At 45.8% G+C, this 16,799-nt stretch overlaps 1 pseudogene; it reads right to left on the minus strand.

Moving 5' to 3' along the window:
• The window catches only part of LOC142803106 (alpha-amylase-like), a 54,557-nt pseudogene extending 39,358 nt beyond the window's left edge, over positions 1 to 15,199 (minus strand).
• Between the last annotated feature and the right edge of the window lie 1,600 nt (positions 15,200 to 16,799).

The following is a 16,799-nucleotide window of genomic DNA, read 5'->3' on the forward strand; positions in this document are numbered from 1 at the left end:
AGTGGGTACGAGCCATGGCATTGGAATTATCATCAACATCATCATTAACAGCTGGCCCGGGATCGGGTGTTCTCTCTTGTTTTCTATCTCGCTCATTACAATGGTGCAGTCGACGAAGAAGAAGTCTTACGTCCCAGCTTCGTCATCCAGTACAAATGTGCTAATCTCGTTTTTCCTATCAAAGATCCCGTGCACATATCTACTAATTACAAGCTTCAAGATATCCCACAAGTACAATCATTGAAATATCTTGAAGTTATGTATAATGAACATCTAAATTGGCACCCTCACATTGAATACATCGCGACAAAAGCAATGCGCGTGATGGGCGTATTGCGGAGGTTGAGCAATTGTAGATCAGGTATGAGAAAAAAGGCACTTTTGATTATATATAAAATGTATGTCCGACCTGTGTTGGAGTTTGGCTGCATTCTTTTTTCTGGTGCGCCAGCCTACAAGCTTTGTCCGCTAGTTCTGTTGGAAAGAGAGGCTTTACGGCTCTGCTTAGGACTTCCAAAGTATACTGCAAATGTAGTGTTATACTTTGAAGCACGAATACCAACCTTATTATGTCGCTTTAACATTCTTACTGTGCAGACCTTTTTACGACTATATGAAGCACCGTTTAACCCTGAACAGATTATTTTTATTTTCAATCCTGACCTATTCTTCTCCGTGCATTGGCCAAGATTTCACAAACCACAAATAGTACTTGTTCAATTGTTACTTGAGCCTCTAAATGCACACGTTCGTGATCTGATTCCTTTAACTGAGCAACAAAACTCTCCAGAAATTGTTTACCATGATATCTTCCCAACTCACGCTAAGCTATTACCTACAGGTATTTTCAATGGTTTATTGCAGGACCATTTAAGTACTCTGCCAACAAATGTCATTATAGCAACTGACGCATCTCAATCACATGAAAAATCAGGCGTTGGAATATATTGCCCCGTACTTGATTGGTCATTTTCACTTCGCTTACTGGATTTTCTTCCTGTCTTTCTGGTTGAATTCATGGCTATAATGTTAGCTTTGCGAACGGTAAATATTTCCATTCCAGTCGTAGCAGTCATAACTGATTTATTGTGTGCTCTTCTCTGTCCGCATCTGGTCACTCACTTATACTGAAACTTTTTAAATCATTGATTGCCTGTCATCTCCGAAGTGTTCATTTAATCTGGACACCAGGGCGCAAAGGTTTGTTGTTAAACGAAATAGCTGATTCTCTTGCGAAGGCATCCCTTCCGACACCAATTACTCCTATTTTCCCTCAAACAGTATACATTACGGTGGCGCGATTTCGCACACTTAAAATCGAGCAAAATTTGTCTGATCCTGCACTGACGGCTTCTCCAGAGTACAAACACTTGTTATTTCCCTGGCGCAGTGAACTGCCCAATTCAAGGATGATGAAAGTTGTCATCACGAAATTTTGTTGCCGCGTTACCTCCCTCAATTTTTACTTGCATAGATCAGGCATATTGAATTCCCCTATGAGCATTTGCTGTAATCAAGAGGAAATGGTCATTGATTTTTCATTACATTGTCGCCGTTTCGATTTATTCAGGCAAAGCGTACTAGCACCACCTCTTCAAAGACTGGGCTTGCAACTATCACAACCTGATCTTCTTTCATTTGGAGCCTCTACACTGGGTTTAAGCCACAGGGATGTTTTATTCACTGTTCAAGAATACATCACTACGACTAAACGATTTTCTTGCTAAATTACTGTCACACTATTTTTCTTCTTTTTTTTCTGCAAACTTTATATAGGTATTTAAAATCAAAATAAGTTACGAAAAACTTGTAGGAATTACGCATTGCTGAAAGTTTAGGGCAAATTCACCTTATAATCGGCCAATTCCCTTCTTTGGGTACGAACCATTTGCACAGGGAAACAACAACAACAACAGCCATGATAAGCGCCGCTTGAGGACGGCGTCAAGGCCTCCTCGGCAGCGGTTCACCTGCTGCCACTGCTACCACCGTTCGGAGACGGCGTCAAGGCCTCCTCGGAGGCTGCAGTACAAGTTACCAGCACCATTTCACAAGGGATGCCGTCCACGCGTCCTTGGCTATGTATTCGTCCGTCAGCACAAGCCGACAAGTGAACCCTTTGCGGGAAGCCACCGGTACGTGTCTTCGTGGTTCGTCGGCAGTGCGGGCTTCTCCATACAGGAACGCCGTTCACGCTTCTTTGGCTACGGAGTCAAGAACCTGGCCGCCGCTTCAGCTGCCCATCGGACCATCAGGGGACGGTGTCCATGCCTCCTCTGTGGTACCAGGGCATCACCCAATGGACACTATGCTACCACTTCGCGGCCGTAATACGCATGGGCTCCTGTCCTTTGGGAATGCTGTTCAAGCTTCTCACGGCCTGCATTCCCTGTCCGGTACTCTTCCAACACATGAGCCGCCAAGAAACGCTGTTCATGCCTCCTTCGACGTGCGTGTCACCACCGTGAGTACTACTAGAATCACGTACTTCTCGGACGCGAACCAAAGCGGTTCAAAAGCCTCGTGCGACAGTGTCATGGAGCTGCGGCGTACCATCGCACTGCTCCGCGCCGAGACTAACAAACTGACAGCGTTGATCGCCGAGCCAGCTCCTATAATGTTGCAGCATTGTGTGACATTAACGCAGTGTTGGATGTAGCTGCCTCATACAACCTTGAGGCAAGCACACCGGAGCAAGGCAGGGAGCTTCGATCTTCTCTGATCGAGCTCTCACACCAGCTCGACTGCTTCAAGTCGGTGATCTCTGCGTTGCCACCTGCCACCTCACAATCACCAGCCATCTGCGAACTACCGGAATTCCATGGGGTCCGGAATGACGCCGGCTGGGTGGCAACCGTCAAAACGACAGCAATGCGCGAGGCTTGGACGGAATCTCATAAATGGACCGTGGCTGTAGACCGTCTTCGCGAAGGTGCAGCGGCGTGGCACAGGTATGAAGGCTGGAAGCAGCAGTCATGGGCGGAGTGGAGCTGCAAGCTCATAGCTGCTTTTGGTCGTAATCCTTACCACCTCTCCACCACCACCCCGTCCAACCTTGCCGGTATCGAGGAGCAAGCTTCAGAGGCTTTCCACCTCAAGGCTGCAGCTGTGCGCTGCAGCTTACCACACGAGATATTCCTGAAGCATGTGCACTGCGGCATGAGGCCACTACCCGAAGCAAGTTCACTGCAGCCAGAGGCCGCTACCGAAGTCGGACCTCTTGAAGGGCGTTGCTGCAACGAAACAGCCGCAGAGAATCATCTCGACTGTGCTGCATTGTCCTTCATCGACGCAACCCCATTCGCACACCGAGCTGAAGTGGAGCAACACCTCGAAGGTTCTTTAGAGCCCTCCAGCCGCGCAGCAGAAAGCTTCTCCGCCTGTCCTACGAATGACGTCAGACGCAGGTGCGACACGCCACTGCTGCTCTCAGTACCCGCGCCAGTAGCGATGCCATCATGTCAGTGGAAGAGACTGATACCAGTCCTCATACAGCTCAGTTAGAGAAGCAAGCCCCAATATCACCTTTACTGAGGCAAGGGGAGACACCAGCATCGCCTATGCTTGAACCGCCTACGGTGAGTCAAACCTCTCATGAGTCAAACTTTTCATCACTGGAATTCGCTTAATTTAGCGCCCTGGGCCAAAAAACTTGTCATGATTGTATGTTGTTTACCACTCGTTTTTTTTACAAAATGCACCTGCCAATAATAGTACCCAAACGTGGTCGTTTCACTACTTATCAGTGTAAAATGGGTGGTATTGTCACTGGCCCAGGTGCGTTTTTTTTCTCTTTTTTCTCTTCTTTTTTTGTTCTTTTTAATGCACGTGCTATGCGTAGTACGCACACCTGGCCGTGCGGCTGCTTATCAGTGCATGATGGGTAGTTGAGCCACTGGTATATGTAGATTTTTTGTCTTTCGCTTTCTTTTTTTTCTCTCTTTTTTCCTTTTTCCTTTTCTTTTTCTCTCGCTCTCTCTTGGCTGGAAGTTGGCATAAAAACGCCTCGGAGCCTACTAAATTTCGTCTGATGAAGATCGGTATCCGACCGAAACGTCACCAATCAACAGTTCATTAGAGGCGTATACTTATGTTTGCTTAATTCTACGACAACCGAACCCAGACTCTTTATAATCTACGTATATATATATATATATATATATATATATATATATATATATATATATATATATATATATATATATATATATATATATGTGTTAAAAGCTGCCGCTCTAGCGTCGCTAGCGCGAAGTTGGCGACGGGAATGACAGCAGGTTAGTTCGTTCCATACGCAAGCAGAGACAATGAAGAGATCAGAGACGTGAGAAAACAAAACAAACTTTACTCTAGTGATATTTCAGCACACGGGGTACAGTACAACACTTCAATACAACTAACAAAATACATCAACACTTGATACAACTAAAAAATATATAAACAAAACAATAAATCAGCTTACGAGAGAGAACTACTACAAACTACACAAACTAACAACAATCGAACTACTGAGGAGAAAGTTCGAAGATATAAACAGGTGAAGGCATACGTGTGATGACCGGCAGCGTTGCGTCCCCGACGATCGGATGCGAGAAGTCGAAGAGAGTTCTGACACGACTGCGATGTCGGCGGTGTTGCAACGCTGGTGACTCCGGGAGGCTAGTGCCTGCAGGTGACTTCGAGCAGGTTGAGCTAACTCGAGGCGAAGTCCCGATGTCTACGTTGCAGACGTTAATATCACGTCACAAATAGACGAACGGCTAAGTTTAGGTGGCCAGCCGATACAGAGCCACACTAAAAACTTCTAGAAGAGATGCTTGTTGATCTGTTTCTACACCATGTTGGTCAGCGACTAGTCTGCCTAGCAGGGCGAAATCCAGCGCTTAAATCCCCCTCGTGTCTCCTCGCTCTCTTCCTTGGGGACAAGAGACCTCTACATGGGTCCAGTCATGCGCGTTTCATTGATGAAAACTCCGCCCCAAAAATATGTTGACCCCACCCCTTTTTAATTAGGAGAGGGCCCTCAACTAGCGAGAGTGACAGCCTGTTGGGATGTTGTCATACGGCTTGGCCACCAGAGGTTTTCCCACGGTTTCCCCCGTGGGAAGCGGTCAGACTGTTTGGCTCTCAGCCGGTGCGTCCCGTAGTCTAATCCTTGTTCGGGGTACATCGCGGCCTTCCATGACCTTGCAGACGCCGCCGCAGTGATAAAAAGATCAAGCGTCGACGGCGACCTTCCAAGAAGAGCACCCCATTCTGCGCTTCTCGGCTCCCTTTTATGCGCCCGCTGTTCCCACGGTCAGTGGGCCAGTACGGCTCCCGTTAATTGCCGTGATGCGGGTCCGCCAAAAATGGCCGTCCGTGACATTGCCCCCCACTTTCAGAATGTTATTCATAACATTGGCTCACACGGAGGGGAATTTTTCGACAACAAGGTAGACATGAGACTGTCCCTCTCATACACAACATAAATAGGCAGAAAGCATCAAATTAACAACAAATGAGAAAATAACAATTGTTAGAGCACCAGCTTCAGTAACACGCAACAATATCAATTCGCCATACAAACAAGGAAAAGAAATAGCCGTGTACGGCAGCCATCAATACAGAATACACTGCACGAAGGTACACTACGAACAAAACAAAACAGGTGCGCTCCTCTACTGTAGTGAAATCCTTCAATGTGCGTTACAACATGTAAAACAACCAATGCACCAAGCAAAAAGAAAATACTCAAAATACACTTCTTATACAATGAAATACGCACATACAAAGAGAAAACAAACGCCGAAAGGAATAAAAAAACATGCTCCTCGGACCTCAAGAACTATATCCGGCTCAAGTAATCAGCTCTCACGTTTTCGCTACCCTTAATATGCGTAATGGTGAACTGGTACTCTTGGAGTAGTAAACTCTATCGAAGTACTCGAGCGTTCAGCTGTTTTGCCTGTTGGATATAACTGAGAGGCTGGTGGTCTGTCTGGACACAAAAATGTACTCCATATAAGTAAATGGAGAATTTCTGAATTCCCCATACCAACGCGAGACATTCGCGTTCGATGGTACTAAAGGAAGCCTCCCGTGGAAGCAGCTTTCGGCTGGCATAAGCTGTGGGGTGGAGCTTGCCTTCGTGGGCTTGCATGAGCACGGCTCCGAGACTCGTGTCCGATGCGTCCGTTCGAAGTACGAATGGTTGGTGCAAATTTGGTAGCCGTAGTATCGGCTCCGTAGAGACATGTTGTTTGAGACTTCGAAAAGCCTCCTCGCGGGCTGCTGTCCATTTCGCCGAGTTAGCTTCGCCCTTCAAGGTTTAATCTGTAAGGGGAGCGCTGACTTCTGCGTAATTCGGGATAAATTCCCGATAGTACCCGGTCAAACCAAGGAAGGCGCACACTTGTCGCTTGGTTGAAGGACGTGATGCAGCTTCGATCTTGTCGAGTGTTTTCTCCAGTGGTTTCAATCTGCCCCTGCCAACTCGGTGTCCCAAGAAGTCGATTTCTTCCACACCAAGTTCGCATTTACTGGGGCACACTGTAAGCCTGGCCCTCTGTATGCGCTCAAAAAGCAGTCCCAGAGACCTCAGGTGCTCTTCCCATGTCTCGGTGGCTACCAGTACATCATCGTAGTAGTGGTCCAAACCGGTTATACCTTCTGCAACCTTCCGCATCAACTAAGCAAATACAGCAGGCGCTGTCTTGATGCCGAATGGCGTGAAGCGGAACTGATATAGTCCCGATGTCGTTGAGAAGGCCGTCTTCGCTTTGGACTCTTCGGTCAGCGGGATCTGCCAATGGCCCTTCACGAAGTCGAGCTTCGAGAAATACTTCTTCTTTCCCACTGTAGCAAACACCGCGGCAGTTCTTGTCATAGGTTCGGAGTCGGCCACCAGAACGTTGTTCAGGCGTCGAAAATCGATACACAGTCGATATGTACCGTCAGGTTTCTTTGCCAAAATGACTGGCGAATTATAAGGTGACTCTGATTTCTCAATGGTGCCGAGCTTCTCCGTCTCCCGCACCTCTTTCTCTACACCTTCCCACGTTGCAAAGGGAAGAGGGTATTGTTTCACGTGAACGGGGTTACCGTGGTGAGTTCGAGGTTGCAGTGGATTCAGTCAGTTTTGCCCGGGACATCCGAGAAAATGCGAGCGTGCTCCCTGACAATTCTTTGCATCAGTCCAACCTGCTGAGCGTCCAGTTTGTCGGAAAGCTTCACGTCTTCTTCCCCTTCTACTTTCAGCCAGTCAGGGGTTGGAATATTCTCGTCCTCGCTCGATTCCACAACACCAAATGTCACGTTGCACACCTTGGTGGAGGGGCTGTCCCTCTCCTCGTATCTTTTCAGTAAGTTGGCGTGGAAGATTTTTCTGCCACCAGCCATGTTTACGACGTAGTCAGCTTCACCTTTCTATTCCCGGACTTCAAAAGGGCCCTTCCATTGCAGCAGCAGCTTGTTCGTGTCGGTGGGTAGTAAAATAAGTACCTTGTCTCCGGGGTTGAAACTGAGAGGGCACATAGGCTAGGTTCCTTTTCTCCTACCAAGTGCCGCCCGATAATAGTCAAGCTTACCAACCTCAAATCTAAAGAGCAACTTTTTTCGCTCCGAGGCCAATTGAAACAAAGAAACATCGGTGTATTGGAAGATTTTTCAGCAACCACCCGCCTCACCCGCAAGAAGCTAACTGAATTTCGTAACAATCAGCCTAATGCTGCATCCTTTAAACTTCGCTAGAATAAGATGCTAGGTAACGGCAAGTGTTATATCAACAATACTAACCTTGGCATCGTCGAAGAATTGCAATCACAAGCTTCTTAGGCAGGCCACGCTCGACATCAACCTACAAACAGCTCACAATAGGGAAACAAGAGGGGAGATGGTCTATTACCTGCTTCTAAAGCGAAGCTATCCTTCTTTTATTCAAACACAAGAAGCATTGCTAGCAAGTCTGACTCCTTATCATCCGTGATAGATTCGTGCGGCGCTCATGTTATTGCACATACTGAAACGTGGCTTTCTCTAAATACGCATGCCAATGAATTAATTGATAATGCGCAAGACTTTACTACTTATTGCTGTGATCGCACACTGCGTCGAGGAGGAGGCGTACTCTTAGCTATATGAAAATGCCTTCCATCGTCATGTACACAGATGAATCACGATATTGAAATAGTATGGGTTCTGCTAACAATTCACCACTTAAAAATCATCCTAGGGGTATGCTGTCGGTCGCCTTCATCTTCGAAAACGTTCATAAGTGAACTCCACGATTCCATAAACATGGTCGCTTCGCCCTTTCCTTTCACGCCTCTGTTTCTACTAGGCGATTTTAACCTGCCCAACTTAAATTGGAACACTGATTCACCGAGCTTATCACCTTTTTCAGCACAAGCCAAGGATTTCGTAGATATGTGTTCTGTTTTTGGGCTGTGTCAACTGGTGACCCAACCTACAAGAATAACCAGTACCACTTCAAGTATCCTTGACTTTATCTTGACCAACTCGCCTGATCTAGCCTCTGAAATCACTTATATGCCTGGTATTAGTGATCATTATATGCTTGCTTTTCACCTTAAAATGACACCCCCAAAACTAACTAAAGTGAAAAAACTCATAGTCGATTACAGTAATGAAAATTTCGATGCCATTATTGACGGACTATCGAACTTTTTTGCTTCCTTTTTTATCCATTTCAGTGAACGCTCTGTCCAATCGAACTGGGATATTTTTGCTGCAAAAGTAGACAAACTTACTAAGAAATAAATTTCTGACCGAACCATCATTTCTAATCACCAGGCACCATGGTACAACACCTACATCAAATGCCTATCTAACCGTAAAAAACAGCTTTACAGATCAGCAAAACTAGCGCCTTCTGAAGACCGTTGGGCGATTTACAAAGCAGCGCACAACGCTTACCTTACCGCCTTAAAATTCTCTAAATTACATTTCGTTCTCGAACTCTCCCAGATATGCTTGCAAATAATGTACGTAAATTTTGGCGCTTTATTAACCCTTTACCAGATAACACCATAGTTCTAGTAGATCATTTTGACAATTCAGTTCCTACTGACTTTGCGCCGATCTACTTAATGGCACTTTTAAAAACAACTTTTCTCGACTTGTTAACGTCATCCAGCCCTATGTGCAAAACTTCAATTATATTGTCATGCCACCAATTTCCGTTGAACATTATGGTATCACTAAACTCATAGATAACTTGCCCATTCACTTATCCCCTGCCAATGACAATATTTGTACCAAATTTCTAAAACGAACCGTTACTTACAGTTCAGTGATACTAACAAAATCTTTCAACAGTCCTTAGATACATCAACCATTCCTACACAATAAAAAAATCGGGAAGTTGGTTCCAATCTTCAGGTCAGGCAGTAAACACTCTCCGAAAAGTGATCGCCCGATTTCTTTAACAAGCACTTCCTGTAAATTATTAGAACATGTCATTTTAACCAACCTCATTAACTTCCTTGAATCGAATTCTTTTTTTACACCAGCACAACATGGTTTTCGCAAACAATTTTCAAGCGAAACACAGCTCATATATTTCACTCACAAACTGCATCACATTTTAGACCGTTCATCATGTGCTGATTGCATTTTTTAGACTTCAGTAAGGCTTTCGATAAAGTCTGTCACCAACATCTACTGTTCAAACTGAGCCTACTAAATATTGACAATAGTTTACTCAAGTGGATGGAGTGTTTTCTGTTCAACCGTGTTCAATATGTTACTGCTAACAATCACAGTTCGTCATCTGCTGCAGTCCACTCAGGTGTACCGCAAGGGTCAGTTCTTGGTCCTCTTTTGTTTCTAATTGATATTAGTGACCTCACGTCTTTACTTTCTTCTAACATTCATCTTTTTGCAGATGACTGCGTCATTTTTCGTGAAATAACTAGTAATAATGACAGTTTAAGATCTTAACAAAGTAGCAGCTTGGTGCAGCACATGGCGAATGGACTTAAAACATCGCTAAATGTAAGGTAATGCGCGTAACTAGATCTGCTAACACCCCACCTAAATACTACTTAAGCGACTTCTCGCTTGATCCAGCCTCCTCGTATAAATACCTGGGCATTCTTATCACATCTTACGTATCTTGGGCACCCCACATCGCATACATTACTAATAATGCTAATCGCATGTTAGGCTACATACGTCGTAACTTTTCAAAAGCACCTTCTGCACTAAAGCTTCTGTTGTACAAAACATTAATACGTTCCAAACTTAAATATGCATCATCAGTGTGGGATCCTTACCACGATAACCTGGTTACTTCACTTGAGCGCGTACAGAATAACTCCGCCCGTTTCATCCTTTCTAACTACAATCGCATCGCCAGTATCAGTTCAATGAAATCCAGCCTAGGCCTTCCTTCCCTTGCATCCCGTCGGAAAATATCTCGTTTGAGTACATTTAACAAATTATTCCATCATCCCACCCTACATAACCAATTAATCCTCAATCCTCAGTACATATCCCCTCGCATCTACCATCGTCATAAGGTTGGAATCGCATCCTGCAACTCCCAGTGTTTTTCTCCATCATTTATACCTCGTACATCAGTAGATTGGAACCACCTTCCCGATGACATCGTCACTATTACTAATAACAATGTTTTCCGTCTAACCTTACTCAGTATTGTATGAGCTAAACGTTACTCAAAATTGTATTATGTTCACTGTCATTGCACAGCTACTATTGTATAATCAGGAGTTTTTCTTTACATCTTTATTTTTATGTTTGTTGCATTGTTTATTCTCATGCTGTATTTTCTCTGCTGTACATTCTGCTGTATAACATGTATTTTCTATGCTGTATATTCTCATGCTGTATTTTCTTTTTCCTTCTAAACTTTATTTCCACTCCCCTCTATAATGCCATACGGCACTGAGGGTAAATAAAATAAAATGAAATGAAATGAAACTCCGCTTCTGCACCTTTCGATTGTACAGCTTCGTGTACCGTGCTCCGGCTTTTTCCAACTCCTCGTGTGCCAGGCGGCACGTTTCCTCCAAACGGTTCCGAAGGTCGAACGATTCCGAAGGTGCTGGTACGTCGTCTTAGCTTCTTCAGTCAAGTCGGCGTTCGTCTACAGCTCCTTCAGTATTGCCAAGGGTCCCCTCATTTGGCGGCCGTAGAGAAGAAGCTCGAAGGGTGAAAACCCCATACTGGCCTGCAGAACCTCCCTATAGGCAAAGAGGAGATGTGCCAGATAGCGGTCCCCATCTCTCGGTGTTTCGGCGCACATGCGCTTCAACATTAATTTTAAGGTGCCGTTGAATTTTTCCACCAAGCCATTCGCTATGGGGTGATATGGGGTGGTGTGGAGCTGGCGCACGGAAAGAAGCCGCGCTACTTCCTCCATCAGGTCCTATGTGAAGTTCGTGCCACGGTCGCTCAGTACCTCGCGGGGGACGCCAAATCAGGAGAACATCTCGACCAGGGCTTCGGCCACTCGCTCAGTTTCGATACTCGAGAGCGCCACTGCGTCTGGATACCGGGTGGCATAATCCATTAAAGTAAAAATGTATCGGTTCCCATGCTTTGAGGGCGGGTGAATCGGTCCCACTATATCGATCGCAACTCACTTGAACGGGGTGTCGATTATGGGTGCCCTCCCCAGTGGAACATGTGGTACACGGCCCTTTGGTACGCTGCGCTGACAAATGTCACATGAGGCGACGAACCTTTTTACGTCAGCTGTGATGCCTGGCCAAAAAAACGCCTCCGAGATCCGGTCCTTGGTTTTCTGCGTGCCCAAGTGTCCTGCCATGATACCATCGTGTCCTGTTTTAAGCACAGCTTCTCGGTGGCAGTGCGGAACGACTAATTGGCGTACAAGCCGTCCGTTGGCCTCTGAGTACTGTGGGTACAGCAGTCCCTGTTCTTGTTTATACTCGACGCTTCCCTTCTCATTTCGGCATGTTTGCTTCCTGCCGATCTTCTCAAAACACTGAGTGTCGCATCTCCCCTCTGCTCGCAGCCATAGTTATCTCCAGGCAATCCCGCCGTGATCCAGACGTACGAAGCTTGGCAAATTTTCCCGGCTGTGCGTGTGCTTGGGAACGGGTGATAGCTGCTGCTACAGGCTCTTCCCCTAACTCCTTTGTCGAGACAGGTTTTTCAGTCTCCTTTCTGGGATCATTAGGAGGTCTTACGCCATCGATATTGCCCAGAATGAGGTCATACAGTGGATCTTGCAGGCATAGTGTGTCAGATTGCCAGTAAAGTACTGGGTGTCAACCTCAATCCGTGCTTCGGGCAGCATCCTCGCTGTTCCGTCAACCAAGTAGACGAGTATGCTTGTATCTGTCAGCTCGTCATCCTTCACCAACTTCCTCCGCACGATTACTGTGTTGCACCCCGTATCACGCAACACTGATATGTCTGTGACTTGGAGAGTCCCTGTGGCCACTGGTAGGTTCTCGGCCAGATTTTTCGGCGGTGTCACCCTTACGGCATTGACGACGGGGACTTTTTCGCCATTCCTAAGCTTGATATACCCGTCTCATATGGGATCCTCACGCGTTTCCCTTGGTGCGTAGAGGCAGGACGCTTGGAGTGAGTTATTTGCTCCTGACCGGCAGTCGTTTGCCATATGTCCTTTTTTCCCACACTTGAAGCAGACGATGGTTACATTAGCGGCAGGTCGTTTGCGACACAAGTGCGGCGGTTGATGCCCACGATTGCAAATATAGCACCGTGGTAGTGGTGAGTGGCTGTTGCCTCCTTTTTTATATTTCCCCTTCTCGTCTGTTATGCGACCATCTTTCTTGGTTTTCGCTAGGTTTGCTCCACCCTGAGCTTCCAAAAACTGGTCTGCCAGCTCAAGCATGTCTCCCAGGGATTCCGCCCTTCTTTCTTTAAAATATAATGCCAGGTTCGAACCCCATCTATGCAAAAACCTCTCTCTCATCAACAGTGCGCAGAGGGACTCGAATTCTGTCTCAGTTTTGGACAGCTCAACCCTTCTATCGAAGTAATGTCTTAGGCGAGCCGCGTACTGTGTTGCTGTTTCACCCCCTACAGGCCTCTTATTAAACTTGTCTCGGAACCCATCCGCCGGGAAGCGAAAGCGCTTCAGGAGGGCGGTTTTAACCTTGGTGTAGTCCGCTGCATCTGTAGGTAATAGCCTGCCATAAACACTTAGCGCCTCTCCTGTAAAACATGTCGAAAGCGCCGTCGCCCAATGGCGTTCAGGCCACTTTTGCCCTCTGTCGATGCTCCCAAACCGGCGTATAACGCATCTAAGTCGTCCCTTCCTTCGTCAAAGGTGACGAGCAGTCTACCTGCGTGTATTCTCAAACTTGGCTCCTCCCCGGCATCGCCGTGCTCACTGCTAGATCGGCTCACCCTGCTACTCTCACTGAGGCGAATCTTTATTTGCAGTAACTGCACTTCCCGTTCTCCGGCTTTACTTGCTGCTTCCCTTGCCGCTTCTCGTCCCTTCTCCCTTTTTTCGCGCTCTCTCTCCTTTTCTTCCCGTTCTCTCTCCTTTTCTTCGCGTTCTCTCTTCCTTTCTTTTTCCTTTTCCTCCCGGGCCAGTGTCCGCTCTTCTCTGGCTAACGCCTGCGCCTGTTCTTGGTTCTCCTTAACCTATTGTCTCAGTTCGGCGCCCTCGAGGCCTAACTGTTTACCGTGCGTTATCCACTTATCAAATTCCATACACTCCATACTGCAAACTGTCACTATAATGCCACAATAAAACCAGCGCAATCATATGCAGGATGCAACCGCTTGAACTGTGCGGCTCTATCACCACGCTGTCCGCACGGTTCTCGTTCACCCCTCACTGTCTTACTCTTGTACGGAACGTCTTGTCTTGCCGACGCCAGTTTTTTTACAAGCTGCCACTCTAGCGTCGCCAGCGCGAAGTCGGCGACGGAAATGACAGCAGGTTAGTTCGTTCCATACGCAAGCACAGACAGTGAAGAGATCAGAGACGTGAGAAAACAAAACAAACTTTACTCTAGTGACATTGCAGCACATGGGGTATAGTACAACACTTCAATACAACTAACAAAATACATCAACACTTGATACAAATAAAAAAACAAAACAATAAATCAGCTTACGAGAGAGAACTATTACAAACTACACAAACTAACAACAATCGAACTACTGAGGAGAAAGTTCGAAGATATAAACAGGTGAAGGCATACGTGTGATGACCGGCAGCGTTGCGTCCCCGACGATCGGATGCGAGAAGTCGAAGAGAGTTCTGACACGACTGCGATGTCGGCGGTGTTGCAACGCTGGTGGCTCCGGGAGGCTAGTGCCTGCAGGTGACTTCGAGCAGGTTGAGTTAACTCGAGGCGAAGTCCCGATGTCTACGTTGCAGACGTTAATATCACGTCACAACTAGACGAACGGCTAAGTTTAGGTGGCCAGCCGATACAGAGCCACACTAAAAACTTCTAAAAGAGATGCTTGTTGATCTGTTTCTACATCATGTTGGTCAGCGACTAGTCTGCCTAGAAGGGCAAAATCCTGCGCTTTATATATATGTATAGTGGGAGTAATAATGCAATGGGCCAGTTAGTCTTCCTGAAGGTATGGGATATGGCACGACGGGAGCGTTGTCACCAAGGATAAGTATATTTATTTCCCAACAGTTTCGGGAGGGTCCTCCCTTCATCAGGGGGTGAGTTATATACTTGATATGGCACAACGGGAGCGTTGTCAACAAGGATAAATATATTTATTTCCCAACAGTTTCGGGAGGGGTCCTGCCTTCATCAGGGGATGAGTTATATACTTGTATATAACTCATCCCCTGATGAAGGGAGGACCCTCCCGAAACTGTTGGAAGTATATAACTCATCCCATGATGAAGGCAGGACCCCTCCCGAAACTGTTGGGAAATAAATATATTTATCCTTGTTGACAACGCTCCCGTTGTGCCATATGCCATACCTTATATATATATATATATATATATATATATATATATATATATATATATATATATACACTGAGAAAGAGAGGCAGAAATAGAGTGCGTTAGCAACTTGCCTGAACACCACCGTAGCCGCGCGGTCCAAGGAATGTCTCGCATTCTTCGGCAATGTCATCAAACCTCCACTCGAACAAGTGCACGATCACGCTTCGACCGGGAGCCATGTTTGGCTCCTTGTTGCTTCCATAGACGCTGTTGCAGAGGATCCACAATGCAGCAGTCAACCCTGTAATCTCTGACGGCCCCATCAATTTGTTTGGCCGCTGCCGTTGTACACTCGTACACAGAGATTGAAAACCTGAACTTGAACTCGTCTTGTGAACGCGTTTTTGCTTGCTTGATTACTTGTTTCTTTGTTTTTCTTCCGAACGTCTATCCTGAGAAAAAACGTGCGATTTATTCTTTGTTTTCTTCGATCTGTAAGCTATACTTGCAGATATCTCTAGGTTTTGAGTGAGAGACTTCAATCATTCCGCCGTAAAATGCGATCGTACTCTCCAGGTGCCCCTTTTCAAGGAATTCTGGAGTGTTGCGGACAGGCTTCCGCTTATCGCAACACGCGTGTATCAGTTATCACTGAGAGACTCATATTATCTTCACCTGGGTGTGCATTTCTGCCTTGTAATTCGATAACGATTATCAATTTGGCAGACCCCTGCGGCGAGAATCCTCTCTTTTGCGCCAAATCGTAGAAGTATAGAAAAAATAAACAAGTATAATAAACTATTTAAAATAGCTTTCTTCTGCTTGTTTATTTTTCTCTGCGATAAACCTCCTCCAGCTGGCTCACTTTAATGAAAGCTCTTAAGGAAAAGCTTGGTTTCGCTTCTGTCTGTCTAACCGGCGGACACACATTATCTATACGTTCAACCATCCTTCTGTAAATACAAAAGAAATAACGGACAAAAAACTAGGACGTGACCATATTTCGGGTTATCACTCGTTTTCCCCTGCTAAAATATTGCTTGTGTTCTCAATATTCATATGATTGGATTCAGACTTTGTCAGGTACTTTCTTTTATAAGTGTCTTGAATGACAATAATGAAGCTCTTATTTGTGTTCTAAAGCAAGTTACCAAGCACCTAAACTGTACTGCGACAAATATGAGGCATCCATAACGGAACGCAGTGCATTAATAAATCATAGCATTCGCATGTTCGCTGCACTAATTCTCTACCGAACTCTATTTAACTATTTTTATTTTAAGTATAAACAGCAATATTATACCATATAAATACTACGCGTTGCTGCTGTAAGGTTTTAATTCGGTATTGAGGGTGTAAGCACATATTCACAACCACAATACTTTTCGCAGATCCCAGCTACCTCGTGAGTCGATGTTATGCGAAGCATGCGCATGCAACGTGAATGTGTTTAATATTTTTATTGAGGGATTCATTATATAGTGGCGCTCAATATATGCACATATCGAAGCCTACACACGCTCTGAACAGACTCATATGCCTTATATTAGCGGTTGTTTGCAGTTGCAAAATGATGCAACATCCACATGGACATTAGCAACACCAAACGTGGTAAGCTGATATAAAGGGCTCGTGTTTGCGCAGGGGCTCACGAGGATGGTAGCCCATAACACTGCTACGCAAATCTACTTCAGCGGATGGCGCCTAACTAGAATGGAGGTGAAGACGACATGACGGCAGGATCATAGGAGTGCATATATAATGTTTGTAAAATTTTATAGCCGGTACTGCAACCACAACTGACGTTTCATGGGCATTAGGGTCTATTTGCAAAGTGTTTTTGAGGTCTGGCGTGGCTGTGTGGTAGAACACTTGATCGCCACAAAGAATGCTA

The sequence above is a fragment of the Rhipicephalus microplus genome, chromosome 3, assembly GCF_043290135.1.
Source record: "Rhipicephalus microplus isolate Deutch F79 chromosome 3, USDA_Rmic, whole genome shotgun sequence".
Taxonomy (NCBI): Eukaryota; Metazoa; Arthropoda; class Arachnida; order Ixodida; family Ixodidae; genus Rhipicephalus; species Rhipicephalus microplus.